A 16,366-nucleotide genomic window follows, 5' to 3' on the forward strand; every position below is an offset into this window, starting at 1 on the left:
ACGCCAGCCGAACAAGTCTCCACAGCCGAAGCGCTGTGTCTCTTTTCAGCTGGCGATAAACCTTTCCTCGATCCTTTGCGGACTTGTAAAACTGTTCATGATCAGAATAAAAAACGCTCACGCTAATACACAAGCACCCGTGTCTCGCCAAAGCTGACAAATAAACAGACGGACAAGCCGCACTGCACGTGTGAACAGGGGAATGAGCGAGCGAGCGGGGATAGGGCGCCTCCTGCGCTTAAAAGCTTACAGCACCTGGTATTCCCAGGCGGTCTCCCATCCAAGTACTAACCAGGCCCATCCCTGTTTAGCTTCCGAGATCAGACGAGATCAGGCGTGCTCAAGGGGGTGTGGCCGTAAGCGAGAGCAAGGCTCGCTGGCACCCTTCTTATAGAGAGGACAGCTCCGTCACCTCTTTTACGACGCTGCTTTTTTCTTGCTTCCTTCCAATGAGGACGGAGCTGCGGGAGAAAGGGCGCTATAGAGGATCGCTGTGGAGAGCTGCTGCTGTGCTTTGACATCTGAGCTCTGTGGAAAACGATCTCAATACAATTCTGAAAAACGCGACTCCCCGAACGCCAGCCGAACAAGTCTCCACAGCCGAAGCGCTGTGTCTCTTTTCAGCTGGCGATAAACCTTTCCTCGATCCTTTGCGGACTTGTAAAACTGTTCATGATCAGAATAAAAAACGCTCACGCTAATACACAAGCACCCGTGTCTCGCCAAAGCTGACAAATAAACAGACGGACAAGCCGCACTGCACGTGTGAACAGGGGAATGAGCGAGCGAGCGGGGATAGGGCGCCTCCTGCGCTTAAAAGCTTACAGCACCTGGTATTCCCAGGCGGTCTCCCATCCAAGTACTAACCAGGCCCATCCCTGTTTAGCTTCCGAGATCAGACGAGATCAGGCGTGCTCAAGGGGGTGTGGCCGTAAGCGAGAGCAAGGCTCGCTGGCACCCTTCTTATAGAGAGGACAGCTCCGTCACCTCTTTTACGACGCTGCTTTTTTCTTGCTTCCTTCCAATGAGGACGGAGCTGCGGGAGAAAGGGCGCTATAGAGGATCGCTGTGGAGAGCTGCTGCTGTGCTTTGACATCTGAGCTCTGTGGAAAACGATCTCAATACAATTCTGAAAAACGCGACTCCCCGAACGCCAGCCGAACAAGTCTCCACAGCCGAAGCGCTGTGTCTCTTTTCAGCTGGCGATAAACCTTTCCTCGATCCTTTGCGGACTTGTAAAACTGTTCATGATCAGAATAAAAAACGCTCACGCTAATACACAAGCACCCGTGTCTCGCCAAAGCTGACAAATAAACAGACGGACAAGCCGCACTGCACGTGTGAACAGGGGAATGAGCGAGCGAGCGGGGATAGGGCGCCTCCTGCGCTTAAAAGCTTACAGCACCTGGTATTCCCAGGCGGTCTCCCATCCAAGTACTAACCAGGCCCATCCCTGTTTAGCTTCCGAGATCAGACGAGATCAGGCGTGCTCAAGGGGGTGTGGCCGTAAGCGAGAGCAAGGCTCGCTGGCACCCTTCTTATAGAGAGGACAGCTCCGTCACCTCTTTTACGACGCTGCTTTTTTCTTGCTTCCTTCCAATGAGGACGGAGCTGCGGGAGAAAGGGCGCTATAGAGGATCGCTGTGGAGAGCTGCTGCTGTGCTTTGACATCTGAGCTCTGTGGAAAACGATCTCAATACAATTCTGAAAAACGCGACTCCCCGAACGCCAGCCGAACAAGTCTCCACAGCCGAAGCGCTGTCTCTTTTCAGCTGGCGATAAACCTTTCCTCGATCCTTTGCGGACTTGTAAAACTGTTCATGATCAGAATAAAAAACGCTCACGCTAATACACAAGCACCCGTGTCTCGCCAAAGCTGACAAATAAACAGACGGACAAGCCGCACTGCACGTGTGAACAGGGGAATGAGCGAGCGAGCGGGGATAGGGCGCCTCCTGCGCTTAAAAGCTTACAGCACCTGGTATTCCCAGGCGGTCTCCCATCCAAGTACTAACCAGGCCCATCCCTGTTTAGCTTCCGAGATCAGACGAGATCAGGCGTGCTCAAGGGGGTGTGGCCGTAAGCGAGAGCAAGGCTCGCTGGCACCCTTCTTATAGAGAGGACAGCTCCGTCACCTCTTTTACGACGCTGCTTTTTTTCCCTTGCGTTTTTCTCTTCTTCCCACGTTCTCTCTCTTCACTGCCTTCGTCCCCGCTCTATTTCACTTCAGCCTTTCACTCTTGCTTCCTTCCAATGAGGACGGAGCTGCGGGAGAAAGGGCGCTATAGAGGATCGCTGTGGAGAGCTGCTGCTGTGCTTTGACATCTGAGCTCTGTGGAAAACGATCTCAATACAATTCTGAAAAACGCGACTCCCCGAACGCCAGCCGAACAAGTCTCCACAGCCGAAGCGCTGTGTCTCTTTTCAGCTGGCGATAAACCTTTCCTCGATCCTTTGCGGACTTGTAAAACTGTTCATGATCAGAATAAAAAACGCTCACGCTAATACACAAGCACCCGTGTCTCGCCAAAGCTGACAAATAAACAGACGGACAAGCCGCACTGCACGTGTGAACAGGGGAATGAGCGAGCGAGCGGGGATAGGGCGCCTCCTGCGCTTAAAAGCTTACAGCACCTGGTATTCCCAGGCGGTCTCCCATCCAAGTACTAACCAGGCCCATCCCTGTTTAGCTTCCGAGATCAGACGAGATCAGGCGTGCTCAAGGGGGTGTGGCCGTAAGCGAGAGCAAGGCTCGCTGGCACCCTTCTTATAGAGAGGACAGCTCCGTCACCTCTTTTACGACGCTGCTTTTTTCTTGCTTCCTTCCAATGAGGACGGAGCTGCGGGAGAAAGGGCGCTATAGAGGATCGCTGTGGAGAGCTGCTGCTGTGCTTTGACATCTGAGCTCTGTGGAAAACGATCTCAATACAATTCTGAAAAACGCGACTCCCCGAACGCCAGCCGAACAAGTCTCCACAGCCGAAGCGCTGTGTCTCTTTTCAGCTGGCGATAAACCTTTCCTCGATCCTTTGCGGACTTGTAAAACTGTTCATGATCAGAATAAAAAACGCTCACGCTAATACACAAGCACCCGTGTCTCGCCAAAGCTGACAAATAAACAGACGGACAAGCCGCACTGCACGTGTGAACAGGGGAATGAGCGAGCGAGCGGGGATAGGGCGCCTCCTGCGCTTAAAAGCTTACAGCACCTGGTATTCCCAGGCGGTCTCCCATCCAAGTACTAACCAGGCCCATCCCTGTTTAGCTTCCGAGATCAGACGAGATCAGGCGTGCTCAAGGGGGTGTGGCCGTAAGCAAGAGCAAGGCTCGCTGGCACCCTTCTTATAGAGAGGACAGCTCCGTCACCTCTTTTACGACGCTGCTTTTTTTCCCTTGCGTTTTTCTCTTCTTCCCACGTTCTCTCTCTTCACTGCCTTCGTCCCCGCTCTATTTCACTTCAGCCTTTCACTCTTGCTTCCTTCCAATGAGGACGGAGCTGCGGGAGAAAGGGCGCTATAGAGGATCGCTGTGGAGAGCTGCTGCTGTGCTTTGACATCTGAGCTCTGTGGAAAACGATCTCAATACAATTCTGAAAAACGCGACTCCCCGAACGCCAGCCGAACAAGTCTCCACAGCCGAAGCGCTGTGTCTCTTTTCAGCTGGCGATAAACCTTTCCTCGATCCTTTGCGGACTTGTAAAACTGTTCATGATCAGAATAAAAAACGCTCACGCTAATACACAAGCACCCGTGTCTCGCCAAAGCTGACAAATAAACAGACGGACAAGCCGCACTGCACGTGTGAACAGGGGAATGAGCGAGCGAGCGGGGATAGGGCGCCTCCTGCGCTTAAAAGCTTACAGCACCTGGTATTCCCAGGCGGTCTCCCATCCAAGTACTAACCAGGCCCATCCCTGTTTAGCTTCCGAGATCAGACGAGATCAGGCGTGCTCAAGGGGGTGTGGCCGTAAGCGAGAGCAAGGCTCGCTGGCACCCTTCTTATAGAGAGGACAGCTCCGTCACCTCTTTTACGACGCTGCTTTTTTCTTGCTTCCTTCCAATGAGGACGGAGCTGCGGGAGAAAGGGCGCTATAGAGGATCGCTGTGGAGAGCTGCTGCTGTGCTTTGACATCTGAGCTCTGTGGAAAACGATCTCAATACAATTCTGAAAAACGCGACTCCCCGAACGCCAGCCGAACAAGTCTCCACAGCCGAAGCGCTGTGTCTCTTTTCAGCTGGCGATAAACCTTTCCTCGATCCTTTGCGGACTTGTAAAACTGTTCATGATCAGAATAAAAAACGCTCACGCTAATACACAAGCACCCGTGTCTCGCCAAAGCTGACAAATAAACAGACGGACAAGCCGCACTGCACGTGTGAACAGGGGAATGAGCGAGCGAGCGGGGATAGGGCGCCTCCTGCGCTTAAAAGCTTACAGCACCTGGTATTCCCAGGCGGTCTCCCATCCAAGTACTAACCAGGCCCATCCCTGTTTAGCTTCCGAGATCAGACGAGATCAGGCGTGCTCAAGGGGGTGTGGCCGTAAGCGAGAGCAAGGCTCGCTGGCACCCTTCTTATAGAGAGGACAGCTCCGTCACCTCTTTTACGACGCTGCTTTTTTTCCCTTGCGTTTTTCTCTTCTTCCCACGTTCTCTCTCTTCACTGCCTTCGTCCCCGCTCTATTTCACTTCAGCCTTTCACTCTTGCTTCCTTCCAATGAGGACGGAGCTGCGGGAGAAAGGGCGCTATAGAGGATCGCTGTGGAGAGCTGCTGCTGTGCTTTGACATCTGAGCTCTGTGGAAAACGATCTCAATACAATTCTGAAAAACGCGACTCCCCGAACGCCAGCCGAACAAGTCTCCACAGCCGAAGCGCTGTGTCTCTTTTCAGCTGGCGATAAACCTTTCCTCGATCCTTTGCGGACTTGTAAAACTGTTCATGATCAGAATAAAAAACGCTCACGCTAATACACAAGCACCCGTGTCTCGCCAAAGCTGACAAATAAACAGACGGACAAGCCGCACTGCACGTGTGAACAGGGGAATGAGCGAGCGAGCGGGGATAGGGCGCCTCCTGCGCTTAAAAGCTTACAGCACCTGGTATTCCCAGGCGGTCTCCCATCCAAGTACTAACCAGGCCCATCCCTGTTTAGCTTCCGAGATCAGACGAGATCAGGCGTGCTCAAGGGGGTGTGGCCGTAAGCGAGAGCAAGGCTCGCTGGCACCCTTCTTATAGAGAGGACAGCTCCGTCACCTCTTTTACGACGCTGCTTTTTTCTTGCTTCCTTCCAATGAGGACGGAGCTGCGGGAGAAAGGGCGCTATAGAGGATCGCTGTGGAGAGCTGCTGCTGTGCTTTGACATCTGAGCTCTGTGGAAAACGATCTCAATACAATTCTGAAAAACGCGACTCCCCGAACGCCAGCCGAACAAGTCTCCACAGCCGAAGCGCTGTGTCTCTTTTCAGCTGGCGATAAACCTTTCCTCGATCCTTTGCGGACTTGTAAAACTGTTCATGATCAGAATAAAAAACGCTCACGCTAATACACAAGCACCCGTGTCTCGCCAAAGCTGACAAATAAACAGACGGACAAGCCGCACTGCACGTGTGAACAGGGGAATGAGCGAGCGAGCGGGGATAGGGCGCCTCCTGCGCTTAAAAGCTTACAGCACCTGGTATTCCCAGGCGGTCTCCCATCCAAGTACTAACCAGGCCCATCCCTGTTTAGCTTCCGAGATCAGACGAGATCAGGCGTGCTCAAGGGGGTGTGGCCGTAAGCGAGAGCAAGGCTCGCTGGCACCCTTCTTATAGAGAGGACAGCTCCGTCACCTCTTTTACGACGCTGCTTTTTTTCCCTTGAGTTTTTCTCTTCTTCCCACGTTCTCTCTCTTCACTGCCTTCGTCCCCGCTCTATTTCACTTCAGCCTTTCACTCTTGCTTCCTTCCAATGAGGACGGAGCTGCGGGAGAAAGGGCGCTATAGAGGATCGCTGTGGAGAGCTGCTGCTGTGCTTTGACATCTGAGCTCTGTGGAAAACGATCTCAATACAATTCTGAAAAACGCGACTCCCCGAACGCCAGCCGAACAAGTCTCCACAGCCGAAGCGCTGTGTCTCTTTTCAGCTGGCGATAAACCTTTCCTCGATCCTTTGCGGACTTGTAAAACTGTTCATGATCAGAATAAAAAACGCTCACGCTAATACACAAGCACCCGTGTCTCGCCAAAGCTGACAAATAAACAGACGGACAAGCCGCACTGCACGTGTGAACAGGGGAATGAGCGAGCGAGCGGGGATAGGGCGCCTCCTGCGCTTAAAAGCTTACAGCACCTGGTATTCCCAGGCGGTCTCCCATCCAAGTACTAACCAGGCCCATCCCTGTTTAGCTTCCGAGATCAGACGAGATCAGGCGTGCTCAAGGGGGTGTGGCCGTAAGCGAGAGCAAGGCTCGCTGGCACCCTTCTTATAGAGAGGACAGCTCCGTCACCTCTTTTACGACGCTGCTTTTTTCTTGCTTCCTTCCAATGAGGACGGAGCTGCGGGAGAAAGGGCGCTATAGAGGATCGCTGTGGAGAGCTGCTGCTGTGCTTTGACATCTGAGCTCTGTGGAAAACGATCTCAATACAATTCTGAAAAACGCGACTCCCCGAACGCCAGCCGAACAAGTCTCCACAGCCGAAGCGCTGTGTCTCTTTTCAGCTGGCGATAAACCTTTCCTCGATCCTTTGCGGACTTGTAAAACTGTTCATGATCAGAATAAAAAACGCTCACGCTAATACACAAGCACCCGTGTCTCGCCAAAGCTGACAAATAAACAGACGGACAAGCCGCACTGCACGTGTGAACAGGGGAATGAGCGAGCGAGCGGGGATAGGGCGCCTCCTGCGCTTAAAAGCTTACAGCACCTGGTATTCCCAGGCGGTCTCCCATCCAAGTACTAACCAGGCCCATCCCTGTTTAGCTTCCGAGATCAGACGAGATCAGGCGTGCTCAAGGGGGTGTGGCCGTAAGCGAGAGCAAGGCTCGCTGGCACCCTTCTTATAGAGAGGACAGCTCCGTCACCTCTTTTACGACGCTGCTTTTTTCTTGCTTCCTTCCAATGAGGACGGAGCTGCGGGAGAAAGGGCGCTATAGAGGATCGCTGTGGAGAGCTGCTGCTGTGCTTTGACATCTGAGCTCTGTGGAAAACGATCTCAATACAATTCTGAAAAACGCGACTCCCCGAACGCCAGCCGAACAAGTCTCCACAGCCGAAGCGCTGTGTCTCTTTTCAGCTGGCGATAAACCTTTCCTCGATCCTTTGCGGACTTGTAAAACTGTTCATGATCAGAATAAAAAACGCTCACGCTAATACACAAGCACCCGTGTCTCGCCAAAGCTGACAAATAAACAGACGGACAAGCCGCACTGCACGTGTGAACAGGGGAATGAGCGAGCGAGCGGGGATAGGGCGCCTCCTGCGCTTAAAAGCTTACAGCACCTGGTATTCCCAGGCGGTCTCCCATCCAAGTACTAACCAGGCCCATCCCTGTTTAGCTTCCGAGATCAGACGAGATCAGGCGTGCTCAAGGGGGTGTGGCCGTAAGCGAGAGCAAGGCTCGCTGGCACCCTTCTTATAGAGAGGACAGCTCCGTCACCTCTTTTACGACGCTGCTTTTTTTCCCTTGCGTTTTTCTCTTCTTCCCACGTTCTCTCTCTTCACTGCCTTCGTCCCCGCTCTATTTCACTTCAGCCTTTCACTCTTGCTTCCTTCCAATGAGGACGGAGCTGCGGGAGAAAGGGCGCTATAGAGGATCGCTGTGGAGAGCTGCTGCTGTGCTTTGACATCTGAGCTCTGTGGAAAACGATCTCAATACAATTCTGAAAAACGCGACTCCCCGAACGCCAGCCGAACAAGTCTCCACAGCCGAAGCGCTGTGTCTCTTTTCAGCTGGCGATAAACCTTTCCTCGATCCTTTGCGGACTTGTAAAACTGTTCATGATCAGAATAAAAAACGCTCACGCTAATACACAAGCACCCGTGTCTCGCCAAAGCTGACAAATAAACAGACGGACAAGCCGCACTGCACGTGTGAACAGGGGAATGAGCGAGCGAGCGGGGATAGGGCGCCTCCTGCGCTTAAAAGCTTACAGCACCTGGTATTCCCAGGCGGTCTCCCATCCAAGTACTAACCAGGCCCATCCCTGTTTAGCTTCCGAGATCAGACAAGATCAGGCGTGCTCAAGGGGGTGTGGCCGTAAGCGAGAGCAAGGCTCGCTGGCACCCTTCTTATAGAGAGGACAGCTCCGTCACCTCTTTTACGACGCTGCTTTTTTTCCCTTGCGTTTTTCTCTTCTTCCCACGTTCTCTCTCTTCACTGCCTTCGTCCCCGCTCTATTTCACTTCAGCCTTTCACTCTTGCTTCCTTCCAATGAGGACGGAGCTGCGGGAGAAAGGGCGCTATAGAGGATCGCTGTGGAGAGCTGCTGCTGTGCTTTGACATCTGAGCTCTGTGGAAAACGATCTCAATACAATTCTGAAAAACGCGACTCCCCGAACGCCAGCCGAACAAGTCTCCACAGCCGAAGCGCTGTGTCTCTTTTCAGCTGGCGATAAACCTTTCCTCGATCCTTTGCGGACTTGTAAAACTGTTCATGATCAGAATAAAAAACGCTCACGCTAATACACAAGCACCCGTGTCTCGCCAAAGCTGACAAATAAACAGACGGACAAGCCGCACTGCACGTGTGAACAGGGGAATGAGCGAGCGAGCGGGGATAGGGCGCCTCCTGCGCTTAAAAGCTTACAGCCCCTGGTATTCCCAGGCGGTCTCCCATCCAAGTACTAACCAGGCCCATCCCTGTTTAGCTTCCGAGATCAGACGAGATCAGGCGTGCTCAAGGGGGTGTGGCCGTAAGCAAGAGCAAGGCTCGCTGGCACCCTTCTTATAGAGAGGACAGCTCCGTCACCTCTTTTACGACGCTGCTTTTTTTCCCTTGCGTTTTTCTCTTCTTCCCACGTTCTCTCTCTTCACTGCCTTCGTCCCCGCTCTATTTCACTTCAGCCTTTCACTCTTGCTTCCTTCCAATGAGGACGGAGCTGCGGGAGAAAGGGCGCTATAGAGGATCGCTGTGGAGAGCTGCTGCTGTGCTTTGACATCTGAGCTCTGTGGAAAACGATCTCAATACAATTCTGAAAAACGCGACTCCCCGAACGCCAGCCGAACAAGTCTCCACAGCCGAAGCGCTGTGTCTCTTTTCAGCTGGCGATAAACCTTTCCTCGATCCTTTGCGGACTTGTAAAACTGTTCATGATCAGAATAAAAAACGCTCACGCTAATACACAAGCACCCGTGTCTCGCCAAAGCTGACAAATAAACAGACGGACAAGCCGCACTGCACGTGTGAACAGGGGAATGAGCGAGCGAGCGGGGATAGGGCGCCTCCTGCGCTTAAAAGCTTACAGCACCTGGTATTCCCAGGCGGTCTCCCATCCAAGTACTAACCAGGCCCATCCCTGTTTAGCTTCCGAGATCAGACGAGATCAGGCGTGCTCAAGGGGGTGTGGCCGTAAGCGAGAGCAAGGCTCGCTGGCACCCTTCTTATAGAGAGGACAGCTCCGTCACCTCTTTTACGACGCTGCTTTTTTCTTGCTTCCTTCCAATGAGGACGGAGCTGCGGGAGAAAGGGCGCTATAGAGGATCGCTGTGGAGAGCTGCTGCTGTGCTTTGACATCTGAGCTCTGTGGAAAACGATCTCAATACAATTCTGAAAAACGCGACTCCCCGAACGCCAGCCGAACAAGTCTCCACAGCCGAAGCGCTGTGTCTCTTTTCAGCTGGCGATAAACCTTTCCTCGATCCTTTGCGGACTTGTAAAACTGTTCATGATCAGAATAAAAAACGCTCACGCTAATACACAAGCACCCGTGTCTCGCCAAAGCTGACAAATAAACAGACGGACAAGCCGCACTGCACGTGTGAACAGGGGAATGAGCGAGCGAGCGGGGATAGGGCGCCTCCTGCGCTTAAAAGCTTACAGCACCTGGTATTCCCAGGCGGTCTCCCATCCAAGTACTAACCAGGCCCATCCCTGTTTAGCTTCCGAGATCAGACGAGATCAGGCGTGCTCAAGGGGGTGTGGCCGTAAGCGAGAGCAAGGCTCGCTGGCACCCTTCTTATAGAGAGGACAGCTCCGTCACCTCTTTTACGACGCTGCTTTTTTCTTGCTTCCTTCCAATGAGGACGGAGCTGCGGGAGAAAGGGCGCTATAGAGGATCGCTGTGGAGAGCTGCTGCTGTGCTTTGACATCTGAGCTCTGTGGAAAACGATCTCAATACAATTCTGAAAAACGCGACTCCCCGAACGCCAGCCGAACAAGTCTCCACAGCCGAAGCGCTGTGTCTCTTTTCAGCTGGCGATAAACCTTTCCTCGATCCTTTGCGGACTTGTAAAACTGTTCATGATCAGAATAAAAAACGCTCACGCTAATACACAAGCACCCGTGTCTCGCCAAAGCTGACAAATAAACAGACGGACAAGCCGCACTGCACGTGTGAACAGGGGAATGAGCGAGCGAGCGGGGATAGGGCGCCTCCTGCGCTTAAAAGCTTACAGCACCTGGTATTCCCAGGCGGTCTCCCATCCAAGTACTAACCAGGCCCATCCCTGTTTAGCTTCCGAGATCAGACGAGATCAGGCGTGCTCAAGGGGGTGTGGCCGTAAGCGAGAGCAAGGCTCGCTGGCACCCTTCTTATAGAGAGGACAGCTCCGTCACCTCTTTTACGACGCTGCTTTTTTTCCCTTGCGTTTTTCTCTTCTTCCCACGTTCTCTCTCTTCACTGCCTTCGTCCCCGCTCTATTTCACTTCAGCCTTTCACTCTTGCTTCCTTCCAATGAGGACGGAGCTGCGGGAGAAAGGGCGCTATAGAGGATCGCTGTGGAGAGCTGCTGCTGTGCTTTGACATCTGAGCTCTGTGGAAAACGATCTCAATACAATTCTGAAAAACGCGACTCCCCGAACGCCAGCCGAACAAGTCTCCACAGCCGAAGCGCTGTGTCTCTTTTCAGCTGGCGATAAACCTTTCCTCGATCCTTTGCGGACTTGTAAAACTGTTCATGATCAGAATAAAAAACGCTCACGCTAATACACAAGCACCCGTGTCTCGCCAAAGCTGACAAATAAACAGACGGACAAGCCGCACTGCACGTGTGAACAGGGGAATGAGCGAGCGAGCGGGGATAGGGCGCCTCCTGCGCTTAAAAGCTTACAGCACCTGGTATTCCCAGGCGGTCTCCCATCCAAGTACTAACCAGGCCCATCTCTGTTTAGCTTCCGAGATCAGACGAGATCAGGCGTGCTCAAGGGGGTGTGGCCGTAAGCGAGAGCAAGGCTCGCTGGCACCCTTCTTATAGAGAGGACAGCTCCGTCACCTCTTTTACGACGCTGCTTTTTTCTTGCTTCCTTCCAATGAGGACGGAGCTGCGGGAGAAAGGGCGCTATAGAGGATCGCTGTGGAGAGCTGCTGCTGTGCTTTGACATCTGAGCTCTGTGGAAAACGATCTCAATACAATTCTGAAAAACGCGACTCCCCGAACGCCAGCCGAACAAGTCTCCACAGCCGAAGCGCTGTGTCTCTTTTCAGCTGGCGATAAACCTTTCCTCGATCCTTTGCGGACTTGTAAAACTGTTCATGATCAGAATAAAAAACGCTCACGCTAATACACAAGCACCCGTGTCTCGCCAAAGCTGACAAATAAACAGACGGACAAGCCGCACTGCACGTGTGAACAGGGGAATGAGCGAGCGAGCGGGGATAGGGCGCCTCCTGCGCTTAAAAGCTTACAGCACCTGGTATTCCCAGGCGGTCTCCCATCCAAGTACTAACCAGGCCCATCCCTGTTTAGCTTCCGAGATCAGACGAGATCAGGCGTGCTCAAGGGGGTGTGGCCGTAAGCGAGAGCAAGGCTCGCTGGCACCCTTCTTATAGAGAGGACAGCTCCGTCACCTCTTTTACGACGCTGCTTTTTTCTTGCTTCCTTCCAATGAGGACGGAGCTGCGGGAGAAAGGGCGCTATAGAGGATCGCTGTGGAGAGCTGCTGCTTTGCTTTGACATCTGAGCTCTGTGGAAAACGATCTCAATACAATTCTGAAAAACGCGACTCCCCGAACGCCAGCCGAACAAGTCTCCACAGCCGAAGCGCTGTGTCTCTTTTCAGCTGGCGATAAACCTTTCCTCGATCCTTTGCGGACTTGTAAAACTGTTCATGATCAGAATAAAAAACGCTCACGCTAATACACAAGCACCCGTGTCTCGCCAAAGCTGACAAATAAACAGACGGACAAGCCGCACTGCACGTGTGAACAGGGGAATGAGCGAGCGAGCGGGGATAGGGCGCCTCCTGCGCTTAAAAGCTTACAGCACCTGGTATTCCCAGGCGGTCTCCCATCCAAGTACTAACCAGGCCCATCCCTGTTTAGCTTCCGAGATCAGACGAGATCAGGCGTGCTCAAGGGGGTGTGGCCGTAAGCGAGAGCAAGGCTCGCTGGCACCCTTCTTATAGAGAGGACAGCTCCGTCACCTCTTTTACGACGCTGCTTTTTTTCCCTTGCGTTTTTCTCTTCTTCCCACGTTCTCTCTCTTCACTGCCTTCGTCCCTGCTCTATTTCACTTCAGCCTTTCACTCTTGCTTCCTTCCAATGAGGACGGAGCTGCGGGAGAAAGGGCGCTATAGAGGATCGCTGTGGAGAGCTGCTGCTGTGCTTTGACATCTGAGCTCTGTGGAAAACGATCTCAATACAATTCTGAAAAACGCGACTCCCCGAACGCCAGCCGAACAAGTCTCCACAGCCGAAGCGCTGTGTCTCTTTTCAGCTGGCGATAAACCTTTCCTCGATCCTTTGCGGACTTGTAAAACTGTTCATGATCAGAATAAAAAACGCTCACGCTAATACACAAGCACCCGTGTCTCGCCAAAGCTGACAAATAAACAGACGGACAAGCCGCACTGCACGTGTGAACAGGGGAATGAGCGAGCGAGCGGGGATAGGGCGCCTCCTGCGCTTAAAAGCTTACAGCACCTGGTATTCCCAGGCGGTCTCCCATCCAAGTACTAACCAGGCCCATCCCTGTTTAGCTTCCGAGATCAGACGAGATCAGGCGTGCTCAAGGGGGTGTGGCCGTAAGCGAGAGCAAGGCTCGCTGGCACCCTTCTTATAGAGAGGACAGCTCCGTCACCTCTTTTACGACGCTGCTTTTTTCTTGCTTCCTTCCAATGAGGACGGAGCTGCGGGAGAAAGGGCGCTATAGAGGATCGCTGTGGATAGCTGCTGCTGTGCTTTGACATCTGAGCTCTGTGGAAAACGATCTCAATACAATTCTGAAAAACGCGACTCCCCGAACGCCAGCCGAACAAGTCTCCACAGCCGAAACGCTGTGTCTCTTTTCAGCTGGCGATAAACCTTTCCTCGATCCTTTGCGGACTTGTAAAACTGTTCATGATCAGAATAAAAAACGCTCACGCTAATACACAAGCACCCGTGTCTCGCCAAAGCTGACAAATAAACAGACGGACAAGCCGCACTGCACGTGTGAACAGGGGAATGAGCGAGCGAGCGGGGATAGGGCGCCTCCTGCGCTTAAAAGCTTACAGCACCTGGTATTCCCAGGCGGTCTCCCATCCAAGTACTAACCAGGCCCATCCCTGTTTAGCTTCCGAGATCAGACGAGATCAGGCGTGCTCAAGGGGGTGTGGCCGTAAGCGAGAGCAAGGCTCGCTGGCACCCTTCTTATAGAGAGGACAGCTCCGTCACCTCTTTTACGACGCTGCTTTTTTCTTGCTTCCTTCCAATGAGGACGGAGCTGCGGGAGAAAGGGCGCTATAGAGGATCGCTGTGGAGAGCTGCTGCTGTGCTTTGACATCTGAGCTCTGTGGAAAACGATCTCAATACAATTCTGAAAAACGCGACTCCCCGAACGCCAGCCGAACAAGTCTCCACAGCCGAAGCGATGTGTCTCTTTTCAGCTGGCGATAAACCTTTCCTCGATCCTTTGCGGACTTGTAAAACTGTTCATGATCAGAATAAAAAACGCTCACGCTAATACACAAGCACCCGTGTCTCGCCAAAGCTGACAAATAAACAGACGGACAAGCCGCACTGCACGTGTGAACAGGGGAATGAGCGAGCGAGCGGGGATAGGGCGCCTCCTGCGCTTAAAAGCTTACAGCACCTGGTATTCCCAGGCGGTCTCCCATCCAAGTACTAACCAGGCCCATCCCTGTTTAGCTTCCGAGATCAGACAAGATCAGGCGTGCTCAAGGGGGTGTGGCCGTAAGCGAGAGCAAGGCTCGCTGGCACCCTTCTTATAGAGAGGACAGCTCCGTCACCTCTTTTACGACGCTGCTTTTTTTCCCTTGCGTTTTTCTCTTCTTCCCACGTTCTCTCTCTTCACTGCCTTCGTCCCCGCTCTATTTCACTTCAGCCTTTCACTCTTGCTTCCTTCCAATGAGGACGGAGCTGCGGGAGAAAGGGCGCTATAGAGGATCGCTGTGGAGAGCTGCTGCTGTGCTTTGACATCTGAGCTCTGTGGAAAACGATCTCAATACAATTCTGAAAAACGCGACTCCCCGAACGCCAGCCGAACAAGTCTCCACAGCCGAAGCGCTGTGTCTCTTTTCAGCTGGCGATAAACCTTTCCTCGATCCTTTGCGGACTTGTAAAACTGTTCATGATCAGAATAAAAAACGCTCACGCTAATACACAAGCACCCGTGTCTCGCCAAAGCTGACAAATAAACAGACGGACAAGCCGCACTGCACGTGTGAACAGGGGAATGAGCGAGCGAGCGGGGATAGGGCGCCTCCTGCGCTTAAAAGCTTACAGCACCTGGTATTCCCAGGCGGTCTCCCATCCAAGTACTAACCAGGCCCATCCCTGTTTAGCTTCCGAGATCAGACGAGATCAGGCGTGCTCAAGGGGGTGTGGCCGTAAGCGAGAGCAAGGCTCGCTGGCACCCTTCTTATAGAGAGGACAGCTCCGTCACCTCTTTTACGACGCTGCTTTTTTCTTGCTTCCTTCCAATGAGGACGGAGCTGCGGGAGAAAGGGCGCTATAGAGGATCGCTGTGGAGAGCTGCTGCTGTGCTTTGACATCTGAGCTCTGTGGAAAACGATCTCAATACAATTCTGAAAAACGCGACTCCCCGAACGCCAGCCGAACAAGTCTCCACAGCCGAAGCGCTGTGTCTCTTTTCAGCTGGCGATAAACCTTTCCTCGATCCTTTGCGGACTTGTAAAACTGTTCATGATCAGAATAAAAAACGCTCACGCTAATACACAAGCACCCGTGTCTCGCCAAAGCTGACAAATAAACAGACGGACAAGCCGCACTGCACGTGTGAACAGGGGAATGAGCGAGCGAGCGGGGATAGGGCGCCTCCTGCGCTTAAAAGCTTACAGCACCTGGTATTCCCAGGCGGTCTCCCATCCAAGTACTAACCAGGCCCATCCCTGTTTAGCTTCCGAGATCAGACGAGATCAGGCGTGCTCAAGGGGGTGTGGCCGTAAGCGAGAGCAAGGCTCGCTGGCACCCTTCTTATAGAGAGGACAGCTCCGTCACCTCTTTTACGACGCTGCTTTTTTCTTGCTTCCTTCCAATGAGGATGGAGCTGCGGGAGAAAGGGCGCTATAGAGGATCGCTGTGGAGAGCTGCTGCTGTGCTTTGACATCTGAGCTCTGTGGAAAACGATCTCAATACAATTCTGAAAAACGCGACTCCCCGAACGCCAGCCGAACAAGTCTCCACAGCCGAAGCGCTGTGTCTCTTTTCAGCTGGCGATAAACCTTTCCTCGATCCTTTGCGGACTTGTAAAACTGTTCATGATCAGAATAAAAAACGCTCACGCTAATACACAAGCACCCGTGTCTCGCCAAAGCTGACACATAAACAGACGGACAAGCCGCACTGCACGTGTGAACAGGGGAATGAGCGAGCGAGCGGGGATAGGGCGCCTCCTGCGCTTAAAAGCTTACAGCACCTGGTATTCCCAGGCGGTCTCCCATCCAAGTACTAACCAGGCCCATCCCTGTTTAGCTTCCGAGATCAGACGAGATCAGGTGTGCTCAAGGGGGTGTGGCCGTAAGCGAGAGCAAGGCTCGCTGGCACCCTTCTTATAGAGAGGACAGCTCCGTCACCTCTTTTACGACGCTGCTTTTTTCTTGCTTCCTTCCAATGAGGACGGAGCTGCGGGAGAAAGGGCGCTATAGAGGATCGCTGTGGAGAGCTGCTGCTGTGCTTTGACATCTGAGCTCTGTGGAAAACGATCTCAATACAATTCTGAAAAACGCGACTCCCCGAACGCCAGCCGAACAAGTCTCCACAGCCGAAGCG

At 53.0% G+C, this 16,366-nt stretch overlaps 23 non-coding genes and 4 pseudogenes across 23 annotated transcripts; all 27 read right to left on the reverse strand.

Moving 5' to 3' along the window:
- Nucleotides 1-243: 243 nt before the first annotated feature.
- Nucleotides 244-362, reverse strand: LOC148827360 (5S ribosomal RNA). Its single transcript, XR_016092498.1, has one exon. It is a non-coding gene; the product is annotated as a 5S ribosomal RNA (ribosomal RNA).
- A 456-nt stretch (nucleotides 363-818) lies between these two features.
- LOC148827361 (5S ribosomal RNA) lies at nucleotides 819-937 on the reverse strand. Its single transcript, XR_016092499.1, has one exon. It is a non-coding gene; the product is annotated as a 5S ribosomal RNA (ribosomal RNA).
- Nucleotides 938-1,393: 456 nt separating this feature from the next.
- Nucleotides 1,394-1,512, reverse strand: LOC148827362 (5S ribosomal RNA). Its single transcript, XR_016092500.1, has one exon. It is a non-coding gene; the product is annotated as a 5S ribosomal RNA (ribosomal RNA).
- Nucleotides 1,513-1,966: 454 nt separating this feature from the next.
- Nucleotides 1,967-2,085, reverse strand: LOC148827363 (5S ribosomal RNA). The gene has a single exon (XR_016092501.1). It is a non-coding gene; the product is annotated as a 5S ribosomal RNA (ribosomal RNA).
- Nucleotides 2,086-2,622: 537 nt separating this feature from the next.
- On the reverse strand, nucleotides 2,623-2,741 carry LOC148827364 (5S ribosomal RNA). The gene has a single exon (XR_016092502.1). It is a non-coding gene; the product is annotated as a 5S ribosomal RNA (ribosomal RNA).
- Nucleotides 2,742-3,197: 456 nt separating this feature from the next.
- On the reverse strand, nucleotides 3,198-3,316 carry LOC148827365 (5S ribosomal RNA). The gene has a single exon (XR_016092504.1). It is a non-coding gene; the product is annotated as a 5S ribosomal RNA (ribosomal RNA).
- Nucleotides 3,317-3,853: 537 nt separating this feature from the next.
- Nucleotides 3,854-3,972, reverse strand: LOC148827366 (5S ribosomal RNA). The gene has a single exon (XR_016092505.1). It is a non-coding gene; the product is annotated as a 5S ribosomal RNA (ribosomal RNA).
- Nucleotides 3,973-4,428: 456 nt separating this feature from the next.
- On the reverse strand, nucleotides 4,429-4,547 carry LOC148827367 (5S ribosomal RNA). Its single transcript, XR_016092506.1, has one exon. It is a non-coding gene; the product is annotated as a 5S ribosomal RNA (ribosomal RNA).
- A 537-nt stretch (nucleotides 4,548-5,084) lies between these two features.
- Nucleotides 5,085-5,203, reverse strand: LOC148827368 (5S ribosomal RNA). Its single transcript, XR_016092508.1, has one exon. It is a non-coding gene; the product is annotated as a 5S ribosomal RNA (ribosomal RNA).
- Nucleotides 5,204-5,659: 456 nt separating this feature from the next.
- LOC148827369 (5S ribosomal RNA) lies at nucleotides 5,660-5,778 on the reverse strand. The gene has a single exon (XR_016092509.1). It is a non-coding gene; the product is annotated as a 5S ribosomal RNA (ribosomal RNA).
- Nucleotides 5,779-6,315: 537 nt separating this feature from the next.
- Nucleotides 6,316-6,434, reverse strand: LOC148827370 (5S ribosomal RNA). Its single transcript, XR_016092511.1, has one exon. It is a non-coding gene; the product is annotated as a 5S ribosomal RNA (ribosomal RNA).
- A 456-nt stretch (nucleotides 6,435-6,890) lies between these two features.
- On the reverse strand, nucleotides 6,891-7,009 carry LOC148827371 (5S ribosomal RNA). Its single transcript, XR_016092512.1, has one exon. It is a non-coding gene; the product is annotated as a 5S ribosomal RNA (ribosomal RNA).
- A 456-nt stretch (nucleotides 7,010-7,465) lies between these two features.
- Nucleotides 7,466-7,584, reverse strand: LOC148827372 (5S ribosomal RNA). Its single transcript, XR_016092513.1, has one exon. It is a non-coding gene; the product is annotated as a 5S ribosomal RNA (ribosomal RNA).
- A 537-nt stretch (nucleotides 7,585-8,121) lies between these two features.
- LOC148827373 (5S ribosomal RNA) lies at nucleotides 8,122-8,240 on the reverse strand (annotated as a pseudogene).
- A 537-nt stretch (nucleotides 8,241-8,777) lies between these two features.
- Nucleotides 8,778-8,896, reverse strand: LOC148827374 (5S ribosomal RNA; annotated as a pseudogene).
- A 537-nt stretch (nucleotides 8,897-9,433) lies between these two features.
- Nucleotides 9,434-9,552, reverse strand: LOC148827375 (5S ribosomal RNA). Its single transcript, XR_016092514.1, has one exon. It is a non-coding gene; the product is annotated as a 5S ribosomal RNA (ribosomal RNA).
- Nucleotides 9,553-10,008: 456 nt separating this feature from the next.
- On the reverse strand, nucleotides 10,009-10,127 carry LOC148827376 (5S ribosomal RNA). The gene has a single exon (XR_016092515.1). It is a non-coding gene; the product is annotated as a 5S ribosomal RNA (ribosomal RNA).
- A 456-nt stretch (nucleotides 10,128-10,583) lies between these two features.
- On the reverse strand, nucleotides 10,584-10,702 carry LOC148827377 (5S ribosomal RNA). The gene has a single exon (XR_016092516.1). It is a non-coding gene; the product is annotated as a 5S ribosomal RNA (ribosomal RNA).
- A 537-nt stretch (nucleotides 10,703-11,239) lies between these two features.
- On the reverse strand, nucleotides 11,240-11,358 carry LOC148827378 (5S ribosomal RNA; annotated as a pseudogene).
- Nucleotides 11,359-11,814: 456 nt separating this feature from the next.
- Nucleotides 11,815-11,933, reverse strand: LOC148827379 (5S ribosomal RNA). The gene has a single exon (XR_016092518.1). It is a non-coding gene; the product is annotated as a 5S ribosomal RNA (ribosomal RNA).
- A 456-nt stretch (nucleotides 11,934-12,389) lies between these two features.
- Nucleotides 12,390-12,508, reverse strand: LOC148827380 (5S ribosomal RNA). The gene has a single exon (XR_016092519.1). It is a non-coding gene; the product is annotated as a 5S ribosomal RNA (ribosomal RNA).
- A 537-nt stretch (nucleotides 12,509-13,045) lies between these two features.
- LOC148827381 (5S ribosomal RNA) lies at nucleotides 13,046-13,164 on the reverse strand. The gene has a single exon (XR_016092520.1). It is a non-coding gene; the product is annotated as a 5S ribosomal RNA (ribosomal RNA).
- A 456-nt stretch (nucleotides 13,165-13,620) lies between these two features.
- Nucleotides 13,621-13,739, reverse strand: LOC148827382 (5S ribosomal RNA). The gene has a single exon (XR_016092521.1). It is a non-coding gene; the product is annotated as a 5S ribosomal RNA (ribosomal RNA).
- A 456-nt stretch (nucleotides 13,740-14,195) lies between these two features.
- LOC148827383 (5S ribosomal RNA) lies at nucleotides 14,196-14,314 on the reverse strand (annotated as a pseudogene).
- A 537-nt stretch (nucleotides 14,315-14,851) lies between these two features.
- LOC148827384 (5S ribosomal RNA) lies at nucleotides 14,852-14,970 on the reverse strand. Its single transcript, XR_016092522.1, has one exon. It is a non-coding gene; the product is annotated as a 5S ribosomal RNA (ribosomal RNA).
- A 456-nt stretch (nucleotides 14,971-15,426) lies between these two features.
- LOC148827385 (5S ribosomal RNA) lies at nucleotides 15,427-15,545 on the reverse strand. Its single transcript, XR_016092523.1, has one exon. It is a non-coding gene; the product is annotated as a 5S ribosomal RNA (ribosomal RNA).
- Nucleotides 15,546-16,001: 456 nt separating this feature from the next.
- Nucleotides 16,002-16,120, reverse strand: LOC148827386 (5S ribosomal RNA). The gene has a single exon (XR_016093103.1). It is a non-coding gene; the product is annotated as a 5S ribosomal RNA (ribosomal RNA).
- Between the last annotated feature and the right edge of the window lie 246 nt (nucleotides 16,121-16,366).

This window comes from Atractosteus spatula, chromosome 10, assembly GCF_055471065.1.
Source record: "Atractosteus spatula isolate fAtrSpa1 chromosome 10, fAtrSpa1.hap1, whole genome shotgun sequence".
Classification (NCBI taxonomy): Eukaryota; Metazoa; Chordata; class Actinopteri; order Semionotiformes; family Lepisosteidae; genus Atractosteus; species Atractosteus spatula.